Source organism: Marmota marmota, unplaced genomic scaffold (assembly GCF_001458135.2).
Source record: "Marmota marmota marmota unplaced genomic scaffold, marMar, whole genome shotgun sequence".
Lineage (NCBI taxonomy): Eukaryota > Metazoa > Chordata > Mammalia > Rodentia > Sciuridae > Marmota > Marmota marmota.
Genome location: NW_026000241.1, coordinates 9,583,214 through 9,601,574, shown reverse-complemented (window position 1 = coordinate 9,601,574; position 18,361 = coordinate 9,583,214). Strand labels below are relative to the sequence as shown.

General features: G+C 47.3%; 1 pseudogene; it reads right to left on the bottom strand.

Annotated features, from left to right (window-relative positions):
- Window positions 1–4,007: 4,007 nt before the first annotated feature.
- Window positions 4,008–5,731, bottom strand: LOC107145090 (annotated as a pseudogene).
- Window positions 5,732–18,361: the final 12,630 nt, after the last annotated feature.

Here is an 18,361-nt window from a genome sequence, read left to right as displayed (position 1 = left end):
ACCCCACGGGGATCTCTGCATCACCCTTACCCAGCTACGGACGCATTCAGCCCAGGACGCATTCACTCAATCGTGGACCCTCAGGCTGTGTCCAGTTTTCTGCCATCCTCAACAGAGCTGAGGATTGCAGCCTGGACCACTTGCTTGGTCTTATGCCTGGGGCTACAGATCCCAGAAGTACAATGTTAGGACAGAAGCCATGTGGTCATTGGTCCACCCCAGAGGGACGGCAGGAGCAGTGCAGGGGACAGCTAGAGCCTGCAAGGAGGCTTTCAGGAGGGTCCAGCTCCTCCTCTGTGTGCGGGGGCCTTGGCAACTGCAGCTCATTTCAGGACACCCCTAGGAGAATCCTCCAGGCCTGTCCCTTCCTGTCCTCAGAGACATGCTTTGACATTCCACCAGGTTTCTCTGGGTGTCTGAGGCTCTCAGTGGCTTCTACCCATGAGCCAGGATGGCTGTGTCCATCCCTCGGAGTTTATAAAATAAGTTTAGACTGGGGGTGTGGCTCAGGGACAGAGCACTTGCCTGGCAGGTGTGAGGCCCTGGGTTCCATCCCCAGCACACACACAAAAAATCGTATTCTCACCCAAAGTGTCAAACAGTAACCACATCTGGCAAGGTTCACGGGACAGCTTGCCTCTGGAACACAGCCCGACTGTCCACGGCCCTGGGTCAGGTGGAATTCCGAGGCTCCGTGCCCAGGTGGAAACGTGAGGGCATGTCGCCCTACCTATCAATCATTTCTCTCTTTCCCCCTAACCTTCCACAAACAACCAATTCAGGGAAATGTGTCCTGAAGTCCTTTTGTCAACAAATGATCTTAGGACAATCGAACATCTGTGTGGAACGGCACACCTCAACCCACAATTCACAGTTTATATCAAAAAATCTGACAAAGGATCATAGACTTGTATGTACAACTAAAAGCTATAAAACTCCAAGGAGAAAAGGAGAAAATCTTTATGCAAAGATGTCTTAGATACCACCGCAAAAGCCCCTTCTGGGGAAAACAATATGTTGATAAACTGATTTTCACTGCTTCTGCTCCGTGAAAGATACTTAAGAGAACAAATGGACAAGCTACAGATGAGGAAAAAATATTTGCAAAATATACAGCTGAGAAAGCTTGGTGTCAAGTATGTAGGAAGGATTCTCAAAACTCAACAAAAAAACAAAGCACCCACTTGAAAAAGTAAAAAAAATGTTCAACAGAAATTTCACTGAAGAATATGTCTCTCAGTCCACTGATGCTGGATCCCAGGAGAGCTGAGACTGGGTCAATTGCAAGGAACATAAATTCTTTGGCTCATAGTTCTGGAGGATGTGAAGTCAGAGAGCGTGGTGTCATATCTATGAGGGGTTCTTACCAGCCCCCATGGCATATATGAGAGGGCAAGAGCCATCAAGAGGGTGTGGAGCTCACTTTGATAACAAATCCACTCCAGACTGGGGAGGCTGAGACAGGAGGATCACAAATTCAAAGCCAGCCTCAGTAACATAGAGAGACCCTAAGCAACTTAGTGAGACCCTGTCTCAAAGAACAAAAAATGGTTGGAATGGGGCTCAGTGGTTAAGTGCTCCTGGGTTCAATCCCCAGAACCAAACCACACAAATAAACAAACAAACCCACTTCAGCGATGATTCATTCATTCATTTGTGAGGTCTCTGCCCCTTGGGATCTAACAGCGGTTGAAGGTCCTGCCTTTCAATACTGGTGTATTGGGGATTAAGTTTCCAACCTGTGGACTTTGGGGGCTGGGGCACGTTCAAAGCACAGTAAAATCTATAAATGGCAAATTAGCACATCCCTGGAGTTCATTAGGAAAATGCAAATCCAAACCACAAAGAGACACTCCACACTTATTAGAATGGCTACAATTTAAAAATACTGTCAAAACTAAGTGCTGGAGAGGTTTTGGAGAAAATCCCACACGTTGCTGGTGGGAATGTCTAATGGTGCGGTCACTCTGGACAGCAGTTTGGTGGTCTCCTAGGAGGTGAAGCTTATGCTTATCATGTGACAGCATAGAACCAACACCCAAAATAAGGCAAATCTGCTGCACATAAACATATCTCAATAAAATAAAACTTGTTTCATAATCAGTTTGAAAATAAGTCTATTAACCAACCCTCTTCCAACTGAACTGCTCTCATGCTCCTTTGATGTAGAAATTCTGATGCTGGATCTGCTCAAGGAGTCTGTGGTGTTAGAGAGCCGCGGACGGGGCCTGCAGGGGTGCGTTTGTTCCTGTGTATCCTGATGGGGCGCGCTTGGTAGATTAAATATGGCCACCCATTCTTAGAGCTCCTGAAAGTGGGGTCTAATTCCCACCCCATAAGTCTGGGCTGAACTTGGGACTTTGTGCAGTAGAATGTAGGGAAGAAAGATGTCATCGGCTCCGGAGTTCAAGCCTTGGGACTTGGAGCATGACCCTGTGACTATCATATTAGAGGCCCCTTCCAGGTTTCTGAGGACAAGCCATGTACGTGCAGGAGAACCTCAGGCCCCCACCTACTGTGCCAACTGCCAGGTGTGCGAGGGACCTTGTAGTTGCATGAGAAAGGCCCCAGGCAGGCAGTAGAGGAGCTGCTCAGAAGACCCACAAAACTGTGAGAAGTGGTTAATTATAGTCATGCTTGTTTGTTTTGTTGTTGTTTGTTTTGGTACCAGGGATTGAACTCTGAGATGCTCAACCACTGAGCCACACCCTGAGCCCTTTTAATTTTTTATTTAGAGACAGGGTCTTGCTAAGTTGCTTGGGGCCTCACTAAGTTGCTGAGGCTGGCCTTGAACTTGTGATCCTCCTGCCTCAGCCTCCTGAGCTGCTGGGATTACAGGTATGCTCCACTGCACTGGGCAACTGTAGTTGTTTTAAACCACTACTTCCCCCTCCCTTTTTACTTTTTAATATCTCAGCATGTATTTTTTAAATGCTATGGTAAAATATTTTAAAAATTTTTTTAATAGTTTGAACTTTTATTAGAAGGATCCTCTCTAAATTGACACTCTCATCCTGGGTGAATGAGATAATATAAAGTGGGGATTTGAAAAGATCCATATTGGGGCTGGGGTTGTGGCCCAGGGGAAGATGCCTAGCATGTGTGAGGCACTGGGTTCGATTTTCAGCACGGCATATGAATAAATAACTTAAAGGTCCATGGGCAACTAAAAAAATGTTAAGAAAAATCCATATTGTAGCAAAGTGAAAGAAATGGAATTCTACAGGATTTTAAGAGAATTTGCAGTGACATCTTAGATGATCTAAGAAAACAATCATATTTTCATGGTTCTCCTTTTGGTTTAATATTAGAAGAGTTCAGTTGCTACCACCTGTTTTTTCCTGGTCAGCTGGCCTCAGTAGATACTTATATCTCAGCCCATCTGTCTTTAGTGATGGCCAGAAGACTTCAAAGCCCCAGAAACCAAGACTTCTTGCTGATTTCTACTTGAGATCTCTGGACCAGATATCCACAGTGAGAGGGAAGTCCTTAGGCATGGGCCAGGGACTGGAGACAGCACAGTAAACACCTCTGCTCCACCATGAAGCCAGCTACACTTGTCCCAGAAAGGTCCTCCTCTGTACCCTCAGCTGGGCTGATGGTCAGCAGGTGGTGCACCATGTCTCGGCCAGGGGTGAGAGGTCCTAGCTTGAGCTGACGTCTTCCTGAGACAAGCCCAAAGGAGTCTGGGATGAGGGGATGGTTTAGTCAGCTTTTTCGCTGCTGTGAAGCATCTGACCAGAACAATTTTCGGAGGAAAAGTTTATCTGGGGGCTCATGGTGTCAGAGGTCTCAGACAGCAGGCTCCATTCCTCGGGGCTCAAGTGAGGCTGAACATCATGGCGGAAGAGTGTGGCAGAGGGAAGCAGCTCCCATGATGATTAGAAGAGAGAGAGAGAGAGAGAGAGAGAGAGAGAGAGAGAGAGACTCCACTTGCCAAATACAAATATGTACCCCATAGCCATGCCCCCAGTGAACCACTTCCTCCAGCCAGCCCTGGCCTTCAGTTACAACTCAGTTTATCCCATCAGGAACTAATGCACAGATTAGGTTAAGGCTATCACCCAATCATGTCTCCTCCAAACCCTGCATTGTCTCACACGTGAGCTTTTGGGGGACACCACATCTAAACCATAACAGGGGGTATCCCAAACTTTGTAGATTTTCACATATGAAAAGTCTGACATTGAAGCCATACAGATAGAAGAGCATCAGAATCCATAGAAATAGTCACGGATACAATTATCCCTGCATTCCCACCTGAAGTCCTTAGCATGCTTTACCAACCCCCAGCCTTAGGAGCATACACAATGTGGTGGGTCCCATGTCAGCTCATTGTATAGTGTGCCTTGAGATCCAGAACCTCAACTATATCCTCCTCAAAAGCTAAACCTGCACGCACCCTGCCTGGTGGCCACAGCCCTTGACCCAGTCACAGGTGTTAATGACACAGCCACCTGTAGGTGCCCATCGAGCGACCTCACATCTTTGGTAAACACATCTGCTAAGTGAGATGTCATCCTATTTGAAAGCCGGATGTCAGTGCCAGGAGTGGTGGAGTGGAAATGATACACCAGGGGTCCTGGATAGAGAACCCCTCCTCAATACCTGCTGGCTGCTCAGTGTCCAGGGCCCCGCCTTGGTACCCGGGGTGGACACAGATCTCTGCTGTGCATCCCAGCTCCAGGTTAGTAGGGAGCACACTGCATGGTCGAGCATCGGGGACATCACACCATGGACCCGCCCACACCAGGGGCCCCAGTACCATCCCTCGGGGACCTCACTCTTCTTCCTTTCCCACCTGTATCTGCATCTGCCCCAAGGTTGAGTGTTGAAAGGCAACATATGGATGTCCTTGGAAACACAAGTCAGCTTGGTGTGGCCGCTCGGTGGCATGCCAGTGGAGACAGCCCCCTGGGCACCAGCCTCAAAGGTGAATCTCTTATTCCAGGTCAGTTCTGTGCCAAAGATCTCTGCCATGCAGGCCAGCAACTCCGACTGAACCCGCCGAGAACCCTCCACCTCAAAGCAAAGCTCTGCTCAAATTTAGCCATTGGCTAATTCTAGTTGGAATTTAGTGATTACATGTCATGGGCCCCCTCTCCCATCTTGTCCATCTTTTCTGTGTAGCCGCTGTGCTGCGCTTGGCCAGACGCATGGTGAAACAAACCAGGTTCTGTGTTAATGTGGTGGGAGGACGGGCCACCAGTGCCCCTTGGGTCGTGTTATCACTTATTTCTTAAAAACAACATTCTCTTACATGATCTTATGCAATGAGCCAAATCAGGAAATTAACGCTGACACTGTCATCTTATTTAATCTACAGACTTTGTTGAGATTTTACCAACTACCCACTGATGTCTTTCATTCTGGTGTAGAACGCCACTCTCAATCACATGTGGCCTCTGGTTGCAAGGTCTCCCCAGACTGTCCAGTGTGACCTTAGCGTTTTGGAAGCTGACCAACCAGTTCTTTGTGGAATATGTTGCACTTTGGATTTTGGAAGAAACGCTGAGGGGATCTTGTGTGCATGTCCAGAGCCACAAGATGAATTTGCTCTCTTCTTGGTGCTGTTGACTTGACTCATTTGGGTAGGATGCTGTCCGTGAGGTTTCTCCCGTTTGAAACAAGGAAGTCTCTTGTAGGAGACATTTTGAGACTAACAACTGTCTTATGCTCACATTTTTGTCCAGTTACTCTGCTGACTGCCAAAGGGTGATTTGGCCCCCATGCCCTCTGACCCCTAGCCCTGCTTGACTGTCCTGCCGAGCAGTTACCTGGGTTGAAACTCAATAATCACATCGTTTGCCTGGTGTCTGCCTCCAGACTGGTGTGGAAGCTCACGCTCCCTGCCTGGCCCTGAGCAGCACAGGGCAGGGAATTGGAGCCCAGGGAATGTCTGCAGACTACAGGAAGGTCTCCTTCAGGTCTCACTGGGTCTTCCCCACCCATCACTTCCTGTAGGAGCCTTTACCAACTGCCTGAAACTAAGGGCTCCCCTCTCTGGGATCACAGCCCCTGCTGTCGAGGTCCTTGCCCATACACTGAGTGTCTCCTGGTCTGCTCACCTTTCCCAAACCCCCAAACATCTCACTGAGGTTAGGGATGGGGTCTACCTGACTTACTGCAGAGTTCTACCCTAATGAATGGCCAGCACACAGTAAGTGCTCAATAAACATTTGTTGACAGTGGTGGTTCTACTGGGGTGGACAGGTCATGAGGTTGATACCAGGGAATAACACTGGAAAGATCTGGTGAGGTACATTATGGTGCTAAAAACTGTGTGTGTGTTTTAATTCACAGTATCACTATTTTAACCTCTGACATGACTTCGTGTCTATAGTAGATAAGAGGAATACTGGCAAGGCCGTCATGGCTAACACCTCCCTCTGAAAGGATGAACCCTCATGAAAGCAACCTTTGGACCTATGATAAGACACTGTATATCGAAAGAGAAGCACCCCTGGAGTGTGACAGAGCTCGCCTTCCTCTGAAATAGATTTGTTATGAGAAGTAGAAGAAAAGAAAGAAAGACATGTTTCCGGGACAACACCAGGCAGCAATGAAACAGACCAGGTTAAGAAGACAAAGGGTTTTCTGAGGATGGGGGAAAAAAAAAAGCAAGAAAACAAACCTTGATGGCTGAATTTCAAGCCCCATAATGTGGCAATAAGTGGAGAAAATCTACAATGTTAAGAAATCGTCCCGTGAAATCCTAAGAACAGAGAAGAGACATGGCCAGCAGCACCTGCTCTAGCTCAGGACCTGAGGAGGCAAGAACACGGCAGACTCTGCCCTGGAACAGGCAGTCACCAACTCCACCAGCGTTTACCTGGGTGTGTGCAAGGCCAGGGCTCACTGTCCTAGATAGGGCTGGTGAGAACATGTTGAATACATGTGCACATTGCCTGGGATTTGGGGGGAGATTATGAGATCATATAAACTTCTATAATATTTTAGGTATCCAGAATACCTAAGAATGAATAAATTTAAACCTGGCTGCAGAGTTTCCTTCCTCCTCGGAACCAAAAAGCTGAAGACAATAAAGAAGCTTCTCTAGATTTTTTTTGAGTAAAAAGATTGTAGGCAGGGCTGGGGCTGTAGCTCAGCGGTAGAGCACTTGCCTCGTGCCTGTGAGACACAGGGTTCAGTCCTCAGCACCGCATAAAAATAAAAAAAATGAATAAAGATATTGTGTCCATCTTAAAAAAAAAAAAAGATTGTAGGCCAGTCATGGAGTGACAAAGGAAAGATATTGTCAGACACACTCAGAAAGTGACCCACCTATTTAGTATTCCTGAAATATTTACTTGCTGGTAAACCAAAGAGTTGGATAAAAGGGAAAAACCGAGTTAAGGAGTTGTGTCGTAAAAGAACCAAGTGGCAGTTGATAGACGGAACAGAGTGAAGTCTGAAATAATGGTTAATTTCATTGTAAATGCAAAAGGAAAACGGAATCCCTAAGTAAGAAGAGGCAACCTATTAATAGTAAAATAATCATCTTCACGTGTCTGAAATCTCAGATTAAGTCAACAAAATTTAATAAGTGGGGTGTGGGTAAGGAAAGAAAGAAGAAGTGAAAGTGTGTGCTATGGGGTGAACGTGTTCCCCAAATTTCATGTGTTGGAAACTGAATTCCAAAGTTTTTAATGGTATTCGGAGGTGGGATCCTTGGAGGCGACTGGGTTGTGAGGGCTCTGGATTAATGAACTAAGGAATTCTTGGGTTGAGGGAGTGGCTTTGTTATGATTTCATGCTTCCTCTGGTACTTACTCTCTAACACCCGTGGTTTGTTATGACATAGCACAAGATGACACAGCACAGATGCCAAGCAGATGCAGGTGCCATGTTCCTGAACTTCCCAGTCTCCAGAACCATGAGCCAAACAGACCTCTTGTCTCTCTAAGTTGGTCTGTGGTGTTCGATTATAGCAACAGAAAACAGACTAAGCAGGTTACAATTTTTCAACTTTCGCAGATAACATTTTATTCTTAATACGGATAGAGAAAATAAATGCTCCTCTTTTTTAAAAATGTAACTACTAGTAGAATAAAAATAGGACTTAAGAAGCAAAATAGACTTTATATTGTAAAAGATAAAAAAAAAAAAACCACAACGCCCACAAAAAGCAAACTGCAAGGCAGAACAAAACATGATGAGAAATGGCAGCGAACATAACCTGATAATAAATATAAATGGATCAAACTCTTCCACTAGAAAGACAATGACCATCAGGTTATAACAGAAATAAACTTTACATCACCTAAAGTTCTACAACTGGGGGATAGTTAAATACATCATGAAGCCTCTGTGAATGGGATGTTATGAAGCTATTTAAATTAATATTTTCAACATATATGACAAGACTTTAAAGTAATTGCAATAGGTTAATTTCATTTTTAAAAATTTGGTACTAGGGATTGAACCCGGGGGGGCTTAATAACTGAGCCACATCCCCAGCCCTTTTTATTTTGAGGCAGAGCCTCACTAAGTTGCTTAGGGCCTCGCTAAGTTGCTAAGACTGGCTTTGAACTTGTGATCCTTCTGCCTCAGCTTACAGGTATGTGCCACTGCACTGGCCAATTGGTTTATTTTGAATACAAACATCAAATGATAGTAAAAAGAAATGTGGTTCTAATATTTTAAAGGAAAAATGTTAACTGCTGTTACCTCTGGTTGGTGGAATTTCAGGTGATTTTGTATTTTAGTCTTTGCACATATCTGTATTTCCCAGAATCTTGACCATGAACTTATATATCACATTTATAACTCCCAGACAAGTACAATAGGTTGTTCTAGAGCATGTTATTATGATTTTTCTAATGACCATAGCAGTACCTCATCTGTTGCTAAACCTAAGAATCTCACTGGAAGAGAGACCCCTCTCTGTGACAGCTGTCCCCTCCATGTGTGACATTTGTCTCTGTGAGCCCTCCCATTGTGCTGTCTCCTTTGAGGCCCACAAAGACACAGAAAAACCACTTTGGGGGGAAGTTAACTGAGGCTTCCAAAATCTTTGTAGATCTTCTCCACTTACAGACCTTTGTGCTCAATAAAAACCACCACTTGGATTCTTTAACCTGAGTTTTTCTCTGTGGGGGTGAGCGGCTGTGTACGGACATGGGTCTACTTGTCAAAGCGCGTCCCGAGTGACACTGAAGCTGCTGGGCCAGGCCCCCCTTGGAGACATACTGCTCTGCCCAGTGTGACACTCCTTCCCAGTGCCTCCTTCTCCTCATTCATCTCCTTCCACTTCCAAAAGTTTCCCATTGAGACTCAAACCTACTCAATGTTTTGTGAATAACCAAAGATCAGGTTAAAAAAAAATTAAAAGTCATCCTTATGGATCTGCCCTGGTTGGAAACGTCTAGAGTTCCTGTCCAGCCTCTTCCCTCCTCTCCATGCCCATCGGCTCTGGCAGCATCCTCACTCTGCTCGCTACCCAGCTCCAGCCTGGCCTGCATCCTGGCATCTGTAAACCACAGCTCTATCAGTGGCTGCCCCTAACCCTGGCTTTACCTTCAGAGTCAAGTTCTCCAGCTCAACTCGTTAATCAAGGCCCTTGGGGGACATGCTGACCCGCTCCTGGCCCCCAGCACCTCTCTCGCCATTGTCCAGCCCTGTCTCATCCCCAGCCCTCGCTGCATCTATCATGGCCGCCGAGGGTCTCTGACTGTTCCCCTCAAACGCACGCACTTCTGTGTCTTTGCAGGCGTGGTTTCTGCTGCCTGGAGTGTTTTCACATCTAGTTGTTGAGCTGAGCCTCAGACTCCATTGCCCCATGGCTTTCTGAATTCCCTGGGGGCCGTTAGTCCTTCTCCAGTTATTTCAACAGAGCCTCTGAACTGCCCTTCCTAGCTTGGCCTGCTCTGGGCTGAAGGAATGTTTCTAATATTTGCCCTTTCCTGCCCCCAGGGTAATAAAACCATCTTCAAGAAGTCCCCCACTGCCTGCTGTCCCTGTTTGTATTTACTGAATGACTTCAATTCAGTGCCTAGAATGCCGATATTGTTTAGTTTTAATTATTGTCTGCCTCTTTCTGTTCATAAAAGGGCATAAGATAGTGGTGTTTTTTTGTTTGTTTGTTTGTTTGTTGTTGTTGCTTTTGTTTTTTCGTCTTTAGGTACTGGGGATTGCACTCAGGGGTGCTTAACCACTGAGCCACATCCTGAGCCCTTTTTATATTTTATTTTTGAGATGGGATGGGGTGCGCCAAGTTGCTAGGACCTTGTTAAGTTGCTGAGGCTAGCTTTGAACTCGAGATCCTCCTGTCTCAGCCTCCTGAGGCGCTGGGATTACAAGCCTGCATCACCTTGCCCAGCAGAGGGTGGCTCTTAATTTGGGCTGCACAGCAGAATACCTTGGGGGAATTTTAAAGACTCCTAAAGTTCAGGCCCTGACTGAGAGCCACCCAATCAGGGTTTCTGGAGGTGGGACACAGGTACCCCTAGGTTTTCCAGGTCCTGATGACACAAACATGCAGATGAATGGAGGCTTCTCCCAGCAGGCGGACCCACCATGTTCTACTGGTTGCTCCTCCTCCCCACTGTGGGGCGCTACACTTCAGACCCTCAGTGACGGCTCAGGACTGAGGGTTAGCCTGGGGGCTGCACAGAAGAGGTTGCTTTTTCTTTGGGGGAGGAGATTTCCTGGAGAGGGCAAGGTGTGTGGGGTGCACTGGGCCAAGGGAGGACATCACACATTTTGGAGCATACTGAACAGATGTAGAGAGGACACTGGTCCAGAAGGACAAGGGATCAGAGGAGGACACTGTGGACTTGCAGGCTCTTGGCCATGCCCCCTCGAGTGTCCAGGTGCCTTCATGGTCAAGGGTCATGTCAAAACCATGGGAGGAAGCCCCCCGTCTCAAGGGTCCTAGAAGAAGGTGGTGACATCTGACACAGTGCTCTTGTCCTGTGTCAGAGAAGCTGCAGGGCGCTGGGGAGATGGCCCCAGCTTGGGCACAAAGGTGGCTCGAGCCCCAGCTACTTCCCACCAAGCAAACTTTTCTTCTCTGAACTTGTTTCCTGTCTGTAACTAAAGGGACGGGACCGACCGTGGCAGCGCTCTGAAGATTGTGCAGCTGCAGGGAATGCACCACACTACACCTGGCATGAAGCGGGAGCCCACTGGAGGGGTTCTGGAAACCAACCAATCAGGACTGGTTCTGGAAACACTGGGGTGTGCAGGAGATGTCCACACTGCGGTGCCTGGCATGTCAAAACTTGCTTTGCAAATCGTAGGTGCTTGACAATTTATGACCTCTGACACTCAGCTTCTGTCCCTCCCAGGAGATCTGTAGACACAGCGAGTCTCATCCTGAATGCACCCGGATACACAAACATATACACAGGTCATAGGTGAGCACTCAAGTGGTTGCCTGGCCCATTCCTGGAACTGATGTGCTGTGGATCAGCCCCAGGGTGTGAGCAGCCGTCTCCATGGCACCTGGCTCCAGTGGTATAGGGGATGGCCCAGACCAGCTCATAAGAGCCAACTGTCCCCACCTCTTCCCAGCCCTGCACAGTGGGACAATATGGTGGTAGTTTGGAACCAGCTATGGTGGAAATATTTATACCATGATCATCAGCAAATGCTATGAATTAGTTCCTGCTCCCCCAACCAAGCACCCCATGCCGGGCCCCCAGCTGCTGGTGATCTGGGGACACATGAGCTACCCTGACCCTTTCTGCAAAGAGTGGTCCATGGACCAAGCGGCAGCCTCACAAGGAGCTTGTTAGAAGTACTGAATCCTGCTCTCCCTGCAGGTCTCTGGGCCTGAGGCTCTGGGAGGAGGAGGGGAATCTGTTGGAGATGCGATGCTTTAAGCAGTTTGGGGTTAGCAGAGATAAAGGGGCGCTGGAAGAGCTCACTTCCTGACCCAGAGAGGAGTAGAGGCTTTGAGGGGAAGTGGAACATCAAATCTGAGAGCATATTGTCCCAGGGCGTGGTCAGGTGCCATCCGATGCCCACCTCTGTGATGTTCAAAAAGCATATGAAGAAAATTTAAGAGGGGAAAAAAATCTATATTTCCTGCTCTTGTTTCTCTGCATTTCTTCCATGCACACGTTTACATAAAATGACTCGTGGGTTGTTTGTCCCCACAGGTTAGTACTTGGCACACCGCCTCCCTGGTTTCTTCCAGCGTAATCACTGCCTTAGACTTTGACATGGTGGCCCCAGACCTGCTGATCTTCTCAAAAAGGGATTTGGTGACGTTCCTTCGACTGCTTATTTTTATTGCTGGCACCAGTGGCCAGAGCTGTACAGAGAAGACCGGTCCCTGGAATGTAATGTTCAGAATTAACATTCCTTGTGCCAGGCCTGGCCTGGAGAGCAGAAAGGGATCACCTCCTTGGCCCATGGAAAGGAGTGCAGACCCTAATCTGCTTGCTTCTGGGAGGCATTTTGGCACAGCTGGGGGGATTGGGGCTTATAAACAAAGCCCTTCATTTGTTGGGGGTGTTTGCCGCTCTGGGGAGAAGGAGGAGTATTTTTGTGATGTGGCTTGTTCACCCTTCACGTCCAGGTCAAGAGTGGGTTTGTAAACCGCCTGGGTTTGGGGCAATGTATATCACATATTCATAGGTGACTATTGTGCAGCAGAAACCACTGGTATTCTGCCTCACAGCTTTTCATCACAGACCTCGTTCATTCATTCAGCAAGTATTTATTGGGTGCCTCCTCCAGCCCCTCCCACCATGAGGCTGGGTGAATGGGGAGACAGAGAAACCTAGGACGTCTGTGCTTCTGACCAACTGCTACCTTGGCCAGACAGGTAGTGGGGAGGGTCACAAAGAGCAGCCAGGCTGACAAGAGCACCCCAGGGGAAGAATCTATCTTGTGCAAAGAGTCGAGGCAGAGAAGTTGGCCCTTGCTGACAGAGAGCTGTTCAGAAGAGCTGGGGGTGAGGTTTTGCAGAAGATGAGTGGCAAGAAATGAGGTGGAAATACAGGGGAGTTGTTAGGTGGTCAAGTGACTCTTGTGCCAAGATGAGTTTGGTTTGCTCTTTATTCTGTAGACCCTCGTCATCCACTTGACCTACGGCCACCCCATCCATTCACCTGCCCACCCACCAATCTATCCGCCACCCAGCCCCCAGCCATCTGGAACCACCCATCCAGCCTAAGTGTCCTCTGCACCAGGCCCAAGATTTCCTCTTGTTGTTCTTTGAGGTTTCCCTAGCAACTCCTGGATACATAGTTGACTTCAGAACCACCCAGCCCACCTGTGCCTGTTATGGATCAGGCTATACGGACAATGACGGAACAGACTCCATGTTACCCTGAGACTTGATGGCACATAAAAAATACTTCTCCCATGGGATCACCCTGCCTCTGTACCCATATCATGTTTGGCAACACAAAATGACAATTCTTGTAATTCAATGTAAAATTGTTCTCTCTTTGATTCCCATTTTTCTTGGACAGTGTACCCTGGCAGAGAATGATTGTCTAGATGTTGGCAACTATTCTTTAACTTGTACTCAACTAGGGTCGTTTTGACCCACTTCCCCATCTGCTTATGATTTTAGATCTCATGACCTTTGTTTATGGTTTTGAATCATAGCAACAGCCACTTACCATTAATTGGTTTTGGACTATAAAATGTAGACTCAAACCTGGGGAGGAGGTCAAAGGGTGTGGACTTGCAGCCTACCCCTTGGCCTGCCAGCTGGTGAATAAAGGTTCTGTCTCCTGCTTTAAGATCTAGTTGGTGATTTATTGCAATCTTGCCATAACATGCCTACCTGCAGACTATTTAGGTGATGGAATTAAGCAGTCATGTGACATTGAGACTCGATTAGCCTGAAAATTGGGTGTTGGGAACCAGGTACCCAGATAAAGGCTGGTATGCTGAGCCCAGAACTGTATGAAAGTCTCCCTTCCAAAGTCAGTGAGGAAGATGAGGGGGCATATGGCAGCAACTGCCTTTCACATAATTATGGGGTGTTTATGCATTTCAAATTTTGAAAAGGATCCAGAATTGAGAATATTAAAAAAAAAATCTCTATGGATTAACCTTTTGTTGAGTTGTTTTTGAGCTGAGGGGGGAGGTGATTGGAGGAGGGAGCAGTATTTAGGACTTGGTCTTAAATGGGTCAAATTTTGTGTAAATACTTGGACCTAACATCTTTCATTGTCTTTTATGCTGATTATAGAAGACACAGAGAGAGGGGTGGGGAAAAGAGAAACAAAAAAATAAACTCCTGATAATACATTGGCACATTTTCCCCATTCCCTTTTCTCTGCATATTTTAAACATAATTGTTTAAAAATTTATATCCGTTTTATAAGGTTTTGACTCTGACTTCCACTCCCTCCACTTTAATACATGATGAAAACATAGATAAAATTTTATAAACAGGCCACTTTAAGGCTGCCAAGAACACCACTGTGAATGCTCCATAGTTTATTGAACTCCTTAATCGTGGGCTTAGGAAGTTTCTAAAGTTTAGTCTTATCCAAAGGTGGTGGCCATCCTGTTTTCTACCTTCTGTGAGAACTATGAGTATTTCCTTTAGGCAGAATGTTAGAAAAGGAACCACTGAGGAAAGACGTCTTTAAATGGTGCGACTTGAATCCCTCTTGCCACACCTCCCAGGTGGCATGAGGTGATGCTGGCTGTCCCCTGAGCTGCCGCAACCGTTCATAGGAAACATTTGTCAAAAAGAACTCACAAAATCCAGATAGGGAATGATCTGCCTTTCCTGCCTCATGGTTCCAAACCAAACCATTCTCCCCTCCCCAAACTAATCTTTTCATGAAAGATGTGAAAGAAGCCGGTTGAGATGGCTGCACACCTGTAATCCCAGCAACTCAGGAGGCTGAGGCAGGAGGATCACAAGTTCAAGACCAGCCTCAGCAACTTCGTGGAAATAAAAAGCGCAAGGAATGTGGCTAGGTGGTAAAGCGCCCTTGGGTTCAATCCCCGTGCCAAAAAATAAATAAATAAATAAATAAAATAATAAATTAAATTAAAAGAAATAAAGAAGTTAAAGAAATAGCTGGAAATTAACCTGAGTCCTGGGTATCAAACCTGCTGTGCAAGGGACTTCAGTTTCAGATGTGAAACTTGTAATTTTGTCCTTAGTTTTACACGTACACTTCAGGTTTCTAAGAAGCCACGTCGGAGGGCCACCTCTCCTTCTCCCAGGGGAGAGAGCAGCATCCCGCGCCTTGGCTCTCACCCTGCTGCAGCTGCAGCCGACCGATTGGGAGCTCTGCTCTGGGTGGACTCCGGGTGGGGTCGGGGGTTCCGGGACGACCTGGCTCTGTGGCTGCGGGCTGAGCGATCGGTCGCGCTCCGAGCCTANATTAACGGCGCCCGCGGAGGGCGAGGCTGGTAATAGCTGACGGCGAGCCCCACCCGCCGGGCCGCCGCGCTGGGGAAGCGCCCGGGGTGGTGGGCGCGGGGCGGTGGAGCTCCCAATGGGGTCCCTCGGCCCCTTGCCCCTTTTTGATCGAGTGCCCGCTGGGTGCCAGGCCTGGTCGCGGACAAACCTGTGACCCACACACATCCCAGCCCTCCTGGAGCTGGCTTTCTGGGGAAGGGAGACGCTTACTTTGGACTGGATGGAACATTTTCAAGGGTCTTTGACCCACAGCGGGGGCAGTTTCATAGGTTGGACCGAGTGCATGTGCGAGACCAAGAGAGAGACCCAGGGAAGAAGACCACTAAGGCAAAGCAAACGGGTAGTGGCTTCGCGGAGGAGGAGCCGTGACCTTCCCGCAGAGACTGGAAGGAGCCAGGGACCGTCCCCTCTCCAGTGCCCAGGGTAGCTCTATCCACTATACAGCTGGGCTCTGTACCTTTGGAGGGCGGGATGAATCAGGCTTTAAAGTATTGCTGTGGGAAACTCCACTGTCCAGGCCAGAACAGGGACCTGGAATTCTGATTCCTTAGGCCAAGTCGGGACCAGACCCACAAGGTGGCTTAGGTGCAGTGGGTCACCCGACATGACACGGACTACGCCTGCACTTTGTGTTAAAATAGGATCTTGGTTAGTATCGAAGTTCCACCACTGACTTGCTGTGAAATCTTGGCAAGTCATTTGACTTCTCTGAACCTCTGTTTCCTCCCCAATAGTGGGAACAAACATACCCCACCAAGGGAGGGCTCACGTGAGAATTAATTGAGGGCTTATTGCTGGCATATAGTAAGAGCTCAATAAAAAAGCCCTTATTGTAAGTGCCCAGGAGGCTAGATAACCAAAGACTAGCTAACCCAGCAAATGAGATGATAACACACTTTGAACTATGCCTGTTACACAGTAAGAGATAAGAAAATGCTAAATAAACAAGTGAAATTTAAAAGGGAAAAGCAGAGCTGTTAGTGAACTCTTAAAACCAAAATGCAGTCATTGCAGTTGGACTTTTCTTAGGCCTTTGAAATTCTTCTGGTGCCTGCCTGCTGGTCGGGGAGGGGAATGGTGCTGGTGGAGGCTCCCCCAAACAAACTATCCTTGGAACTTTTTACCTCCAAAAAGAAGAGGAGGAGGAGGAGGACCCACAGTACAGTAGGAAAGACTATGCAGATATTTGTGTGTATCATTCCATTTAGGGGCTATCACAAGGAGACTGTGAAGAGCATCCTAACATATTTTTGGTGGATGGATGCACTTACTGTTGGGACTTGGGGGCTTAGGGTAGGTACATGTTCAGCTCTGGTGATACGGGGCGCACTGCTTTCCACAGTGTTGGTACCAGTTCACTCGTTCATTGGTTTGGGTCACTGGGCATTCTCACACCCACACTTATTCTGTTTTTGATGTCGTTTAATCAGTTTGCTGCCTTGAGCTATCTGCTTATATGTTCTTGTTCTCATAAATGAGTTTTCCCAGAGGATTCCTCACTATGCAGGGACATTCAAGAGAGATGCCCGGCACAGTTGTCTATCACCTGGAACATAGAACTACTTGAAATTTGTTGGCTTGGCCGAGGCCAGGCCCCTGTTGAATTCCCTGCCGCAGGGATCTCACCTTCTTCCATTCATTACAGGCACGCTCCCTGGGAGTCTGGCCAGTGTGTTGGAGGGGGTACTGGTTTGGGCAGCACAAAGAATCACCCAGATAACCCCACAACAGGACCCAGTGCTTGCAAATGAGGCAGTCACTCAGGTCACCTTGCTCCAATCTGACAAGGCCAGAGGCACTGATGGGGCTGCCTGTGTGGAAAGGAAGTGGCACCCTCCTGAGCTCCAAGTTGTTAATCACCTATTGTTCTATCAGCTCTGTTTCCTTACAGATACCGCTTGCTTGTAGAAGTGAAAGCTGGAGACTGATAACCACCTGCTCTCGTTACCCACTGTCAAGTTATCACATACACCCTACTCCCTACCACAGAGTCCAGATGCCATGTTGACACTCCAGAAAACTTTGGCTCATTACATCTCATTATAATGATATAAAACACACCCCCGGTGCCATGATAGATCTGGCCATGCCCAAGTTAGAGAAGAAAAGAGATGGCACTCCCATCCCTGGATCTCCTCCCCTTCCTATGAGAAACCCTGATAATAGCATGCAGACCACACCTCCTTGTCACCTATTGCTAGTGAACACCCAGACTCCAGAGAAGGTGCCTGTTGAGCATGAGCTCTTCTTCTTTGTTCTTTGGCCATTGACTAAAATTTCCCATCTGCTCCCGGTACTGTCTGCTTATTTGCAAACAGGACTGAGTAGGAAAAGAATCTGCCAATTTAGTAACAGAAGAGTGGGTGGGTGGGCTTCCACGGGGTGGGATCGAATGTGGGCTGGAGAGTGTTTAACCCTGATCTCTCCAGAAAAAGCTCTGATATGTATATTTGTCGATTTCCGTGGTGTAAATACTCCCACAAAGGCCAATTCCGAGCCACGGATGAGATGTCATTAATCATGGAGTCGGAGAGAGATGTGCACTAATGCATCATTAAAAGGAATTTACAGGGGCTGGTGTTGTGGCTCAGTGGTAGAGCACTCACCTAGCACGTGTGAGGCACTGGGTTCGATCCTTAGTACCATATAAAAATAAATAAATAAAATAAAGGTATCATGTCCATCCAAAACTAGTGTGTGTGTGTGTGTGTGTGTGTGTGTGTGTGTATAAAATGAATTTACACCATGCAGGTACAGTAGACATAGATAGCCTGGAAAGCATAGCTAATGGTATCGTAAATATTAGAAAATGGCATTTATTACCTCTGAGCAATGTTTCTTTGAATACTTATGACCTCTATTTTAAAAGATGTATGCAATAACTATTTTTATAGAACTCAGTTCCTAATAATGGCTATTTAATAACCAGCTTGCAAAATGTCTGAAAAATTTCCGGTCAGCTCTCAGGAGCCTGAAGGAGACAGCGCCAGCACCCCATGAAGGTGG